Source organism: Hyperolius riggenbachi, chromosome 3 (assembly GCF_040937935.1).
Source record: "Hyperolius riggenbachi isolate aHypRig1 chromosome 3, aHypRig1.pri, whole genome shotgun sequence".
NCBI lineage: Eukaryota > Metazoa > Chordata > Amphibia > Anura > Hyperoliidae > Hyperolius > Hyperolius riggenbachi.
Genome location: NC_090648.1, coordinates 417,483,774 through 417,499,311, shown reverse-complemented (window position 1 = coordinate 417,499,311; position 15,538 = coordinate 417,483,774). Strand labels below are relative to the sequence as shown.

Sequence of the window (15,538 nt, the reverse complement as noted above, 5' to 3'; positions counted from 1 at the left end):
ACGGTGCACACCCTACGAACACCCAATGCACTAGTGCCATCCCCTGTAGTTATGGAGCCCCAGATACCTCTCCCTGAAAGGTTTTCAGGGCATAGGTCTGATTTCCGGAATTTTAAAAATCGTTGCCTTTCCTATTTTGAGTTACGTCCTGCCTCTTCAGGTTCAGAGAGTCAGAAAGTTACTTTTATTAAGACGTTATTATCTGGAGATTCACAGACATGGGCCTACAGTCTCCCCACTGGTCATGAGGCCTTGAATTCGGTTCAGGAATTTTTTAAAACTATGGCAATTTAATATGACGATCCCGATTTAGCGGTGACCGCAGAGAGGAAGTTAAAAACTCTCAGACAAGGGCATAATACTGTTGAAACATACGCTGCAGAATTTAGAAGGTGGGCGGTGTCGGACAGTTTGCCCTTTTAGATTGTTTTTTATCAGGATTATCTGACGCTGTTGCCGATCTTATGTTGAGTCACCCAGAACCGAAATCTGTGGATGATGCAATCTTATTAGCTGTAAGGATAGATCGACGAGTTCGCTATCAAAGGCAAACCCGAGGTAGAGCGCCAGTAAGATCCAACCCCATCATGATCTCTGCTCCAACTCCTTCTCTTCCTCAGGATGAGCCGATGCAAATCGGACAATCTAAGTTGACTGAGGCAGAAAAGATTAGGAGACGCGCTGAGAGACTCTGCCTATACTGCGCTGAGAAAGGTCATATGGTACAGAATTGTCCCAAGAAGGCGGAAAACTGTATCGCCTAGGTATAGCTGGAGGTACTACCCTAGGCGAACCTGTGTTACCTCTAAAAGAAAATCGGTTACTGCTCCCGTGCTCTATCACCTGGGAAGATCAAGTCCGATCTACCCAGGCCTTTATAGACTCGGGTTCCGCAGCCAATTTTATTGACTATGATTTTGCTGTTAAGTTTGGTTTTCATCTTGTTTCCTTGGGTCGCAGAATTTTTGTTACTGCAGTGGACCATTCACCACTGCAGGGGAAACAACCTCTTTCTCAGACTCCTGTATTGTTATGTCAGGAGGGGGCACTGCATAAAGAACAGATACAGTTCTTTGTTCTCAAAATGGCTACTTCCACAGTGATCCTTGGTATGCCGTGGCTGCAAAAGCACTCCCCTCAGATCGACTGGAGTTCCAGACAGTTGCTGAGCTGGTCCCCCTTTTGCCATCATCATTGCATGGAGAAAGTCACGGTTTGCTCTACCAAGGTTCAAATGGAAGGTTTGCCTGCTCAGTACTCTGATTTTGCTGATGTATTTTGTCCCAAAGCGGCAGACAAACTTCCGCCACATCGAAGTTTTGACTGCCCCATTGAGTTAAGACCAGGTTGTATGCCCCCTAGAGGTCACTTGTATAACCTTTCTGGGCCTGAAAAGCTTGCTATGCAGGAGTATATTAAGGAAAACTTGGCCAAAGGATTCATCCATCCTTCTAAGTCTCCGGCCGGAGCAGGATTCTTTTTCGTACAGAAAAAGGACGGTGGCCTTCGGCCATGTATCGATTACAGAGAGTTGAACAAAATTACTGTGAAAAATCGTTACCCTCTCCCTTTAATTGACGATTTATTCTCTCAGGTTACTGATGCATGTATCTTCTCTAAACTTGATCTAAGAGGGGCATACAACCTGGTAAGGATAAGGGAGGGTGATGAATGGAAGACGGCGTTTAACACACCCGACGGGCACTACGAGTATCTTGTCATGCCCTTCGGGTTGTGTAATGCTCCCGCCGTCTTCCAGGAGCTAATCAATGAGGTTTTCAGAGAAGTCCTGGGGAGATTCGTCCTTGTGTACTTGGACGATATACTCATTTTTTCCCCCAATTTGACTGAACACAGAAAGCATGTGAAATTTGTGCTAGGGAAACTTAGGCAGAATTCTTTATATGCAAAGTTAGAGAAGTGTCTTTTTGAAGTGTCTGAAGTCCCTTTCCTGGGTTACATTGTATCTACCACTGGACTTTCTATGGACCCAAACAAAGTTTCTGCCATTCTGGAGTGGCCACAGCCCTTGGGTCTGAAGGCACTCCAGAGGTTCCTTGGCTTTGCCAATTATTACAGAAAGTTTATTAACCACCCTGGCGTTCTATTGAGATCGCCAGGGCGGCTGCGGGAGGGTTTTTTTTTAATAAAAAAAAACTATTTCATGCAGCCAACTGAAAGTTGGCTGCATGAAAGCCCACTAGAGGGCGCTCCGGAGGCGTTCTTCCGATCGCCTCCGGCAAGCATAAGTAACAAGGAAGGCTGCAATGAGCAGCCTTCCTTGTTTGGCTTTCCTCGTCGCCATGGCGACGAGCGGAGTGACGTCATGGACGTCAGCCGACGTCCTGACGTCAGCCGCCTCCGATCCAGCCCTTAGCGCTGGCCGGAACTATTTCCCTCTTTCGCCGCTGCTCGCGGCGGGTTGCCGCAGAGCGGCGGCGATCAGGCAGCACACGCGGCTGGCAAAGTGCCGGCTGCGTGTGCTGCTTTTTATTTCATCCGAATCGGCCCAGCAGGGCCTGAGCGGCACCCTCTGGCGGTAATGGACAAGCTGAGCTCGTCCATACCGCTAAGGTGGTTAAGGGATTTTCTTCTGTGGTTTCACCCCTCACGGAGCTTACCAAGAAAGGGGCTGATACCTATAATTGGTCACCTGAAGCACATGCTGCTTTTTCCTCACTGAAACAATTGTTTTGCTCCGCCCCAATTTTGCGTCATGTGGATGTCTCTTATCCCTTTATTGTTGAGGTAGATGCGTCAGAGATCGGGGTTGGGACTGTGCGGTCTCAACATTCCGGTCTGCAGGGCAGACTACACCCATGTGCATTTTTCTCTCGGAAGTTTTCTCCCGCCGAGAGAAATTATGACATCGGAAATCGAGAATTGTTGGCCATCAAACTCGCGTTTGAGGAGTGGCGACATTAGCTCGAGGTGGCAGAACTCTTCGCCCAGCATATTTTCCGGTTACATGGGATACCGGAAAATATAGTGTCAGATAGGGGAGTCCAGTTCGTGTCCAAGTTTTGGATAGCCTTTTGTCATCATCTCGGTATGAACCTATCATTTTTCTACGGCTACCACCCACAGACCAATGGACAAACTGAAAGGGTTAACCAGTCCCTTGAACAGTTTCTAAGATGTTATGTGGCAGATGCTCAGTTGGATTGGATAAATTTTCTACCGTTTGCAGAATTTGCGCACAATAACCTGAAGAGTTCCTCTTCAGGTTTCTCCCCATTCCAGGTGGTTACGGGAAGATCACCGAAATTCTCTCCATTACCTGTGGTGTCATCTCCCTTTCCTGCCTTGGAAGATTGGCAGGGAGCTTTGAAGGAGATTTGGGTGTTGGTCAAAAAGAACCTGGAAAAGGCCTTTCAGTCTCAGAAGAAACAGGTAGATAAGAGACGGTCTGTAGAATTGGATTTTGCTCCAGGAGACATGGTGTGGGTCTCTACCCGACATCTGACCTTAAAGAGTAACTGTCGGGCATAAAATAAAAAAATCAATTCTTTATTTTTATCTGGTAAACAAGTAATAAGGATGCTAACCAGGCAATCCAAAAGTTAAAATCACTATTACTTTTCTTGTGTAGAAATGATCATTTCCCAGTTTACCTGACTCTTATTTGGTACGCTGCCGCAAAAAGGAAGTTGCAGAGCATGCTGGGTTGTCCTTTTTTGCTTCTGTACATTAGTTAAGTCTGCGGGGAAATAAAGAAGAAAAAAAAAGACATCCCAGCATGCTCTGCAACTTCCTTTGTGTGGCAACGTACCAAATAAGAGTCAGGTAAACTGGGGAATGATCAATTATAAACAAGACAAGTAATAGAGATTTTAACTTTTGGATTGCCTGGTTAGCATCCTTATTACTTGTTTACCAGATAAAAATAAAGAATTGATTTTTGATTTTATGCCCGACAGTTACACTTTAAAGGGAAGGTTCAGAGACGCCTTGAAAAAAATAAAAATCCATATCCACTTACCTGGGGCTTCCTCCAGCCCGTGGCAGGCAGGAGGTGCCCTCGCCGCCGCTCCAGAGGCTCCCGGTCGTCTTCGGTGGCCGACCCGACCTGGCCAGGCCGGCTGCCAGGTCGGGCTCTGCTGCGCTCCAAGGACGGGCTCTTCTGCGTCCCACGCGGGCGCGCTGACGTCATCGGACGTCCGCCGGGCTGTACTGCGCAGGCGCAGAACTACTGCGTCTGCGCAGTACAGCCCGGAGGACGTCCTATGACGTCAGCGCGCCCGTGTGGGACGCAGAAGAGCCCGTCCTTGGAGCGCAGAAGAGCCTGACCTGGCAGCCGGCCTGGCCAGGTCGGGTCGGCCACCGAAGACGACCGGAAGCCTCTGGAGCGGCGGCGAGGGCACCTCCTGCCTGCCACGGGCTGGAGGAAGCCCCAGGTAAGTGGATATGGATTTTTATTTTTTTCAAGGCGTCCCTGAACCTTCCCTTTAAAACAACCCTCAGCTAAATTGGGCCCCAGATTTATAGGCCCATACCCGGTGTCCAAGAAGATTAATAATGCCACTTATGTCATTTCATTACCCTCCAACATGAGAGGTGTAACGTCATTCCATGTGTCTCTGTTAAAACCGGCTGTGCATGTGGATTCCTCTCCCCCCCCCCCCCCTGTAGTGATTGATGGTGAGCCTGAATATGAGATTGAGCAAATTTTGGATGATCGGTGGGTGCGCAACTCAGTACAGTACCTGGTGCATTGGAACAGATATGGGCCTGAGGAAAGGTCTTGGGTGCCGGGTCATCCTATGCATGCTGAGGAACTTAGGAAAAGGTTCCATGAGTTGCATCCGGAGAAGCCATGCAGGTCGTGTTCGGAGTCCACGCCTCAAGGGGGGGGCGGTACTGTAATAAACATGGAGGAAGCAGCTGTGGGCAGTCTGGCGTCCTCCGCAGCTGCCTCCATTCCTTTGCCTAGCGTGTCACACGTGCCTCCGGCGTCTAGCACGCCGAGGACGGGTTTGTCAGCCGCACATAGGGTTGCATTGTCGCGTACGCGCGTGCACAGACAGGACCTTTATGCGGGAAGGAGGCGCGTCAGCTGACCAGTCGGTCGGCTGATGTCAGAGGAGACGTTCGCCGCTCTTCATTGGCTCGCAGGAGTGGGCATGCCAATTGGGTCTCCTCTGCTTCCTAAGCCTCTCGGCTTCACTCGCAACCTGTCTACTGTTGCGAATACTTCGTGTTAGCGCTCAGACCTTAGATAGATCCGGTGTGCTTTGATCCGGGAGGAAACCGGGGATTTCACACTAGATAGGAAATTGTTGTTTATATTACTCTCTATTTTGATACCTGTGTATGACTCTGGCTTACTTCTGACCTCTCTCTCGTTTACTGACTCTGTACCATTTGTACCATCTGATTCTGCTGCCGACTTTGCCTGTATAACCTCCTTCCTATTGCTATCCGATTTTGTACTGCTATTACCTGTTTGTTGCCAACCTTGCCTGTCTGACCTCGCCTCCCCACCAGAGAGCCCTGATCTCTGGTGAGGGCCTCTGTACTGATTGTACCCACCAGCTCCTCTGGTGAGGTATAGCTAAACCTATCAGTACTTACTGTTTGCACCAATCACTACTCTCAGTGCAATAAAGTGTGACTAAGATCACGTTACTTCTTTTGTTATCACATCAGCTATCTTGTATACTTGTATTATTGGTGGTTCTGCAGATCACCATATAATCAGGTATGTATCTGCATTATAGGTGATACTGCAGATCACCTAATAATCAGAACTCTGTTCTTGCTGACAAATCGTTACACGTACCCTTTAAGGAATTTCTATAGGGATTTCAGCCCTTGCTTAAACACCCCCTGTTTTAGGCAAGGGCTGCAGTTCTTGCTTTCAAATAGCATGAGATGTTGCATTATGAATATGAATTTTATTATGACTCCACCACCCACCTCCGTGCTACACTTGTGTTTTCTCTTATCTGCGTGAGGATCGGCCAGGAGCACACAGCAGAGTCAGAGCTGCTGACATGTGGGTGTGACGAGACAGCACAGCGCCTGTCAGGAGGCAGCCTCCGCACTCTTCCCAGATTATTGCCAGCAGCCATGGCCTTCACCCTGCAGCGAACACCAATCCCCAACCAGGATTGCGAGGTGAGAGCGGCAACCCTTCCCCCCAGAGGTGTCACTAGAGTTGGTGTCACCCGATGCAGAAACTCATGGTGTCACCGTCACCCCTCTCCTACCCCATAAGCCTCCAACCTCACCAGGCTAAACACAACCAATAATACTTTTTATGTATATTTACACAGCGTTACTGCACTCCACCTTAGCCTGGAGCTTGGTGTCACCCCCTCTGCCTTGTGACACCTTGTGCAGTCCGCACCCACCGCACCCCCCTAGTGACGCCACTACTTCTCCCTCCTGTCTCCCAACAGCCATTGAGCTGATCATGAAAGAGGCTGCCTGGACTGTTTGTTTAGGTACAAATGCATTGGCACCAGTGGGGTGAGAAGTTAGACCAGATAGCTCCTCCTATTTACTGGCTCCTTTGCCTAATAGTTTACCGCATGGATGAGATCTAGGTACCAACTACCAGCAGGTCAGAGCTAGTCTTAAAAACCAACCATTTTTACTTGTTTTTTGTTTTTTTGCGTTACTGAATGCAGTAATGTTTTGAAAATTGAGGCCACTGTGAGAAAATATTTTAATATAATGAACAACACTGCTGCTGCTGCTGCTTTCCGTATTTTATTACAATCACATGTCATTATCCTTGTTCCTTTTTAACATTCTTCTCATTCTTTTTTTTTAGCTCTGTGTTTTTATTTTCTTCTTCTGAAGCCATTGAATGCACACAACACCTCAAAAAACATACCTAGATTGTTGGCTCCAGGGACGTGACCGCGCTATCCTGCACAGGCGCAAGTACGGGCAGCACCTGTGCAGTAGTATGGAGCTGCTTGTGGATGAAGGAGAAAGCTGAGGTATTTGTTATATTTGTTTTGGCTTACAATTTTAGAGTAATGTGTATAATTGTGGGTTTTTTAACTAGCTAGTTTAATTAATTTATTAGGGAACAGGGAGAAATTGGCAGCGCTCCTAATCAGGCCGCATCTGAAACAACTACCAACAGAAGTGTGCAGAGGCTGAATACATAGTTACATAGTTATTTGGGTTGAAAAAAGACATACGTTCATTGAGTTCAACCAGAGAACTAAGTACAACACCAGCCTGCTCACTTACATATCCCTGTTGATCCAGAGGAAGGCGAAAAACCCTTACAAGGCATGGTCCAATTAGCCCCAAAAGGGAAAAAATTCCTTTCCGACTCCATGGCAATTAGATAAAATCCCTGGATCAACATCACTGGGCATTACCTAGTAATTGTAGCCATGGATGTCTTTCAACACAAGGAAAGCATCTAAGCCCTCTTTAAATGCAGGTATAGAATTTGCCATAACTACTTCCTGTGGCAATGCATTCCACATCTTAAACACTCTTACTGTAAAGAACCTTTTCCTAAATAAATGGCTAAAACGTTTTTCCTATTTTTTTGCGTCAATGATTAAAGAATTTAGACAAAATGCAACAGCAAGCTCTGAATCTGAGTAATTCTACATATCTAGAAACATATTGACGGTTGGGGTTGGGCTTTTTAACAAACCTGTAAATTGAAAAGGGATCAGATGCCACTTCCATTCATATGATGGTACTGGTGTTTCCCGTTTTTCGCATAAATGACACAGTAGATCCCCTAGTCTTGTCCTACAGGTAGTGTCCAGGATTGGCTATGATCAGCAGTTTCGTGTCCCTCTGCAGGAGTCACAACACGCAGGCAAAATGCCAGAAACTGCCGCCTAGGGTTGCAAAATGCTTTTCTGCTCGGTAGCTAAATGAGCTGCTGCTGCTGCCCTGAGAGACCCGTGTGAACTGAGCTTAAGGACAGAGACTGCAAGAAGAGGATGTTGTGGCACAAGAAACTTGCCCTGTGGAGAAAATGTATGAACCCAGCCCTGGCTTTAACCACTTCCTGACTGCCCATAAGCAGTGGAAAGTGGCCACACAAAGGGCCGGATATAGGCCAAGGCCACATAGGCCATGGCTTAGGGCACCACAGGAGCAAGGGCACCAAAGCAGCAGGCTAAACTTTTGCAGCATTTGCAAACTTGAAAATGGTGCAATGCAGGGAGATCAGGCAAGTGCCTGACCGCGGTACTCTGCCGCTAGCTGCCTGTGCAGCGGCCACCTTGCTCTCTGTACACATTTGCATCGTGGCCGGTGCTATGGACTTGGTCAGCATTGGAGACAGGGGGAAGAGAAAGCTTTTGCACTGGAGACGAGTGGAGAAATGAGTGACACTGATGGCTGCTGTGGTGGAAAGGCAAGTTGGCTACCTATACTGAAAGGGGGGTGGGAAAATGAAGGATTAAAAGAATTATTTGGCTACCTATACTGGAGGGAAAGGGGGGAGGGGTCATCTGGCTACCTATACTGGGGGTGTCATCAGGCTACCTACACTAGGGGGGAGGGGTCATCTGGCTACCTATACTGGGGGTGTCATCAGGCTACCTACACTAGGGGGGAGGGGTCATCTGGCTACCTATACTGGGGGTGTCATCAGGCTACCTACACTAGGGGGGAGAGGTCATCTGGCTACCTATACTGGGGGTGTCATCAGGCTACCTACACTAGGGGGGTGGGGTCATCTGGCTACCTATACTGGGGGTGTCATCAGGCTACCTACACTAGGGGGGAGGGGTCATCTGGCTACCTATACTGATAAGAAGGGGGGAGAGGTCATCTCGCTACCTATACTGAAGGGGGGGAGGCAACTGGTGACAGTGACCTTGGGCGGTAAAGAGTACAAATCCGGCCCTGTCCACGCGCATGCACCTGCCGGTGTATCACAATCCTCTCTCCTGCAAAACAGATCATTTTAAAATGTTCATATTTAAAATGTTTTAAAGTGCAAAAAAGGATATTTAAAAACGTCAGTTTTGCAGGAAGTGGTTAAAGAGGAACTTTAACTTAGAATTGAACTTCATCCCAGTCAGTAGCTGATACCCTCTTTCCCATGAGAAATCTTTACCTTTTCTCAAATAGATCATTGGGGGAGCCTGTGTGGTTGATATTGTGGTGAAACCCCTCCCACAGTGTGATGTCATGACCATAGTCATAACAGTTTCCTTTCTCTGAACCTAGTTGCATTGTGGGAAATAACATCCGTTTACAACTGCCAAGCAACCAGTATCTCTCTCTGCCATATGTATATCTATAAGAAAAAAAACAACCTTTTAGTCTATCACCTTTTTAGTGCGTGTGGCTACAGGTTATGGCAGTTGGTGCTGTCTTCTATTTTTTCTTGTCTTCCAGTAGTAAAGAGGAAGACATGCAGGTTCATTGTGGATCAACCAACATAAATGAATTACAATGGCGAATATCAATCATTTCTTGATCTCTCTTCGATTTTTTTAACTTCTCACTTTGCAATGCATTGATCCCCCACCCCACATCCTTTAAACAGTTAGGCAGAGTAAATTTGTGTTTTAAAAGCATATACAGTTAGCTAGCTGAAGTGCTATGGTTGAGGCACTGTGACCTCCAGCAACTTGGCAGAGTCTCTGTGAAACCTGACTGATAGTGCCTGGCTGCCCCAGTGAGACCTGAAACAAAAACCTTGGAACATCCTTGGTAACCCAAAAGGCGAATATATAAAGACTTTACTATCCCTTTGCACCCTCCCTAATTTCTCTATTTTTTTAAGCGACCTAAATTTGAGGTTAGATCAGTTTAAATGGGGGAAAAAAAGCTTTCCAAGTCTCAAGTGTAACCTCTGCAGCACTTGGAAATTAGTGCCTCCATGATTTATTATCTGCTTCTGGAAAATAGCTCTTTTAAGTAAATTCTAATTATACAGCATATTTTCCTTTTAAGATCATATATACATTCACAGCGTGAAATTTCCTGTATCCCAGAAGAAAGAATGCAGCATGGGCATGCGTGACACAAAATGGCTCACTTAATAGAAGAAACATTTACACTGGATATATATATATACACACACACACACGCAGGCTTATGCATATTCCATGATGGCAGAGGAGTCATGCCAGTATTAGTCTATCCTAAACTGACTGTATTATTCACCCACCGCATTCAATTATTTATTTCCACAGTTGCTGATCTCAGTCTATATGAAGATTATGAGAGAAGACTTTCCCACACAGAGGCATACAGTTCATCGTCTTGGATGTGTGCATGTTTACAAGGTGACATACCTGAAATATAGACAGAGAACAGTCAGCTCAAAACAACTGTATGACCTGAATGGACCCAGTGATGCAGCAGACCTCAGATCAACCCTGGCTAGGAAAGATACTGCATACAAGATTGGAAAATAGCACCCAGCCAGAAAACGGTATTCTGTATCTGTGGTACTAGAAAAAAAAATAAGCTATCTTTTTGAGTAAAGTAGCATCCTTTTTTCCTTGAAATATTCACCAAATGATATAAAATGATCATAAATAGAATCTTTATCCTTTACTTGCATTTCAAAATGTAACGTTAATGCTTGCTTGCTTAGCACAAATTACAGGTTTTTTCGGTAATGTAAATGCTAGTGATGTTTTTAAAAGTATCTTTTCAATTCAGTTCAAACACAGCTATAATTCCGAAAGCAACTGAAACTGAAATTGCTCTTCTCTGCAAGTCTGAAATTTATACTCCTCTGCAGAGCGCGGGTTCTGATAAACTTCCTATGTGGTTGCATGAGTTAATAGCTGCCACAAAGTAGGAGCTTGTCAGCCATTTCAAGTTCACAGTGGGGTGTTGCGGTGTGACGCAATGGAAGCACTGCAAAATAAAAAGAAAACACAAATCTATGCAACGTTTACAGTGCAGGGGCGTACCTAGAAATTACTGGGCCCCCCTGCAAAATTTTGAGGCCTCCTCCCGCCCACCCCCCAAACTCCCCCTCACCCCCTACTTTCTGCACAGGTAAACTAAGAACCAATGTTATTCTATTGGCTAGTGCATGCTTGAATGTGTTTTCCCCATTCAGAAAAAAAACAGCAGTGAAACGCTTCATACATTTTCTCTATCAATTACATTAGCTTCTGTGATAAAACATGCATGTTTTCACACATACAGACGCACATGCTGTGCAGAAAACGCATACAGAAAACTGACGAGTGTGCTCCCGGCCTCAGCTTATTGCACTCACTCTGCAGCCTTCTCCAGCATCACTACAGTACACAGCACTTGAGGAGGAGTAGAGAGGTTGGGGGCGGGGCACTGTACACAAGAACCTGCTGCACATTGAATAGGGACTGTCTACAAGTCTTGGTCTACAAAACTTTGTATGATTCCTTATCAGTGGTTGAGCAGATGCAGTCATTAGAACAATTGTGCCAAGAGCAGAAAGTTTTTGCACTCCTTGCCCTTAGTTGCCAGTTTCTCAGGACAGGGCCCCCTGTGGCTTCTGGCCCCCCCTGCGGCTGCATCCCTTGCGGGGTCTATTGTTATGCCGGTTACAGTATGTCCGTTACAGTGCGATCGAACGATGTGCAGCATCCAGACGCACTGTATACAGTGCGCTACTGTAAACTATGTGAGCTAATGGTGACAGTGAAGCATACTTTTCTTTGACTGCATTCATAACGCGCATTGCAGCTTTTCCATTCTGTTGTGTGGCAGCTTTTACAGGGATCACAATGCCCACTGTGAACATAGCCTCAGGGCCTCAGGGTTACAACCCACTAGAACAATTTTTTTGAGCATTAAGGGAGTGATTCAAAACGCTACAGATTTCCCTAAACGCTCAGTTAATGTTAATGGATCGGCCAAATTCCACTAGAGCAATTGCGATTAGCAAAATCGCTAACGCAGGACATGCAGCATTTTTTGAGCATTAGCGTTTGCATTAACGTTAGCGTTTCTGCAATGTAAAGGATATAAATGCTGGCGTTATCACTCTTTGAATCGCTAAACAGAGCAATTTGCTAGCATTTTTAAATTACTGCACACTTAAAAAAAATTAAAATTAATTTAAAGGACCAATCAGAATTAAAAACGCTAATTGCAAATCGCTACACAATCGCTGGCAAAAAGCTTACTTTTTTTAAAATCGCTACCAAAATTGCCAGAAAACGCTCATGAAGTCGCTTACAAAAAGCTCATTAAAACGCAAGCGATTGCAATAGCAATTTGCGCTTTGTTGTGGGTTCCAGGCCTAATACCTGAAATAAAACCCTGAATGGCAGCAAACTTGGACACTCCCTTATTACAGCTTCTGTGTAATAACTATAGTTTACAGCAGGGCCAATTTAGCAGCATAGGGGCTCCAGGACAAAGGTAACCTGAGGGCCCCCTGCCCTAAGGGAAAGTCAGTCACCCCCATTGATTTTCGCTGCCTGGTCTACTGTTAATTACTATTTCCCCTCTGTGTCGCTATCGCAGTAGACATAGCCAGCCCAGTGGTCCGGTCACCCCACAGTAAAATTTCCAGTATTCTCTATTCCTAGGTAATAAGGTGTCTCCAGCATGGGTAGTTAGGTGTCCCCAGTTTAGGTAGTTTATGGCTAGACAAAGTCAATTACATTCTAATAACTTTTACTTTAATAATTTAGTGCCAATGGTATACACCTTGGTACTGGGTCAGTCAAGTTCAACAGGAAGTGCATTTCACAGTCCAGTTCCAAACAGCATACAGTCTGCATTACATTTGCATGCAAGCCAGAATAAGGCGTATATTCAGTGGCGGTGCATTGTGGGTAACCACAGATGTTCTAACGCTGCTGGTGAGTTAGGCACAGGGTGAGCCAAATGACGGCTCACCCTGCTGCCACTCAAATTCCCAGCGGCATAAAATACTATTCCTTCTCCAAGACATAGCAACTGGGAGGGAGAAGTAAATTACCCTTGTGCGGGGTGGGCACTATAGCATTATAGCATTTTACACGTAATGCGTTGGTATGCGTTAGTGTGTGCGTTAGTGTGCGTTGGTATGCGTTTTTTCCATAGCAGTGCATTGTGAAAAAGATTTCAGTTAAAACGTACAGTATATAGTGGGAACTATGCCATAGGAAAACATGGGCATTAATGTGAAAATCAGTTTTCTTTCAGTTTTAACTGAGAGCAACTGATTAAGTGTAAGGGCCTGGACACACTGTTGCGCTTTTGCTGCGTTTTTAAATTCGCATGCAATTTTTAAATCACAAAGCCTTCATGAAAATACAAAAATCGCATTGCACCAGTGTGTTCAGGTCTTCACGATTTTCATGAATTTTCAAAAGACCTTGCAATTAAAAATCGCATGCGATTTTAAAAGCGCGGCGCAAGCACAGAAGTGTGTACAGGCCCTAAAAGGGGCCTTAGTGGTATAGCGGCACCTGGCGCCATCTGACTCGGGTTGGCTCTAGACTTTTAGCCAAGATGACAGGACAAAATAAAGGCAAAGTGCACACCAAAAACCTCCAGCAGATCTGCAAAACGCTAGAGGTTTGTGAAGCAGATTTCTAGGCATGTTTGGAGAGGTTTTCTAAACATGCCTAGCGTTTTTTGGAGCGTTTTTGTGTATCAGATTACAAATATTGTTACAGTAAAGCTGTTACTGAACAGCTTCTGTAACAAAAAGCCTGGAAAACAGCTCTGATCTAGCGTTCTTCAGAGCTGTTTTCCACTTTCCTATACTTTAGCATTGAGGCAGAAACGCCTCAGAAAAATCCCAAAAATGCTGCAGCCCCTGAGTTTGCGCTTGTGGAAAAAACGACCCGCTCTGGTGTGCACCAGCCCATTCACTTTCATTAGCCAAGCGTTTTTCCCCCTGCAAGCATTTTAAAAAACGCTTCAGAACCACTCTGGTGTGCACCAGCCCAAAGTGTATGAAATGAAAGCCTAGTTTTCACTCTAAGCAGGAATCAGAATTTATTTCTGCATCAATTTCTTAGAGATCTGACAACTATGTTCCTGCCACCTAGTGACAGCTTTAGGGCTCGTTTCCACTATTGCGGTGCGGAATCGCCTGGATTCCACCGCGGACGAAATCGCATGCGGATGCGTTTCCACATGCGGATTTCCCCGCGAATTCGCATGCGATTTTCGCATGGCAAGGAACCAGGCGAATTTAACCATGTCACTGCCTGTGTAAAGCTCCATAGCTTTACATGCGAAATCGCACTCGAAATCGCGGGGAAATCCGCATGACAAAGCCGCATGCGATTTCCCTATTAAAAGCATTGCAGGCGATTCGCCCGCATTCCTGCTGCACGCAAAATCTGACGGCTCTGCCGTGCAGATTTCCCCCGCACGCCAAAAGGCACCAGCACGACGCACAAGTGGAAACAATCCCATCCACTTGTATTGCCTATGCGAATCCACATGCGGTGCCTGCATGCGGATTCGCTATAGTGGAAATGAGCCCTTAGGTATTGCAGATTCTCACTAGGCCAATTATGATCCTGGTGAGCTTCTGGCAGACAGCCAATTTCTGCCTGAACTCGCTCTGTTAGGCCTAGTGCACACCAGAAATCGGTTGCGTAATCGCAAACGCTTAAAAAAAGCGATTCCAGGCATGTGCCTAGAGAATTTCCATTAATGCCTAGTGATTTTTAGAGCATTTTGTACAGTGATTTAATTTTATCCTTCTTCTACATCTACACTTTGACCTGGAAGAGATCAGCTTTTATATTAAAAAAAAAAGCTCTAGTGTTCTAGTGTTTTTCAGAGATTATCCTCTTTTCCTATACTTAGTATTGCAGCGTAATCGCAAATGCATTTGAAAAAAAAATCACATTTAAAAATACTTTGAAAAGCGTTTGGCCAATGTATTTGTATGAGATGGAACACACCATTCCATCTCATATAAATACATTAGCCAAACGCTTTTCAAAGTATTTTTAAAAGTGCTCAGCAGCGCTCTTGGTGTGCACCAGCCCTTGATTATGTTCCTGGTGAGCTTTCTGGCATATAACCAATTTCTACTGCATTCAGTCTGGGCTGATTATTCTCCTGGTGAGTTTGATTTGCATGCATTCTCTGATTGGTTGCTGCTCACATAAAAGTTTCTTCTTGCCTCAGCCCCATGTTTGTGATAGTTGCTAATTCCTAGAGCTAAGCTGCTGCAGTGTTATGTGGATTGATCTCTATTAGGACTTCTGCTTGAACCTTCAGCGCTGCGTAATATGTTGGCGCTTTATAAATACAATAAATAAATAAATAAAATAATAAACCTTGACTACGTATTGGATTGCCGCCTCTGTTGACCTTTTGCTATTACGACTACACTACTGCCTTTTCCCTTATTTGACAGTTCTCTGATTATTGGTATTTGTTCCATGGCCTGATTCCTGAACTCTGTCTCTATTTGGCTTTCTGGTCCTTCATTGGTCTCCCTGGCCTCATATTCTACATCTAAAGCCTGGTACACACTCTTAATTATAAATGGCCAATCACTGACCAGTTTTACCACCTCTATGTAGTATGAGAGTTTACCTACATGATCTGCTCAACAAATTCAATATCTGTTCACCTTCATACTACATACAGGTGGTAAAATTGGTAGGTGATTGGC

The 15,538-nt window shown here is 45.4% G+C and overlaps 1 long non-coding RNA gene across 1 annotated transcript in view; it reads left to right on the top strand.

Annotated features, from left to right (window-relative positions):
- The window catches only part of LOC137561620 (uncharacterized), a 49,551-nt gene extending 39,154 nt beyond the window's left edge, over window positions 1-10,397 (top strand). Inside the window, exons 2-3 of the long non-coding RNA XR_011030071.1 lie at window positions 6,782-6,953; window positions 10,146-10,397. This is a non-coding gene — a long non-coding RNA (uncharacterized lncRNA). The remainder of the gene's footprint in view (window positions 1-6,781; window positions 6,954-10,145) is intronic.
- Window positions 10,398-15,538: the final 5,141 nt, after the last annotated feature.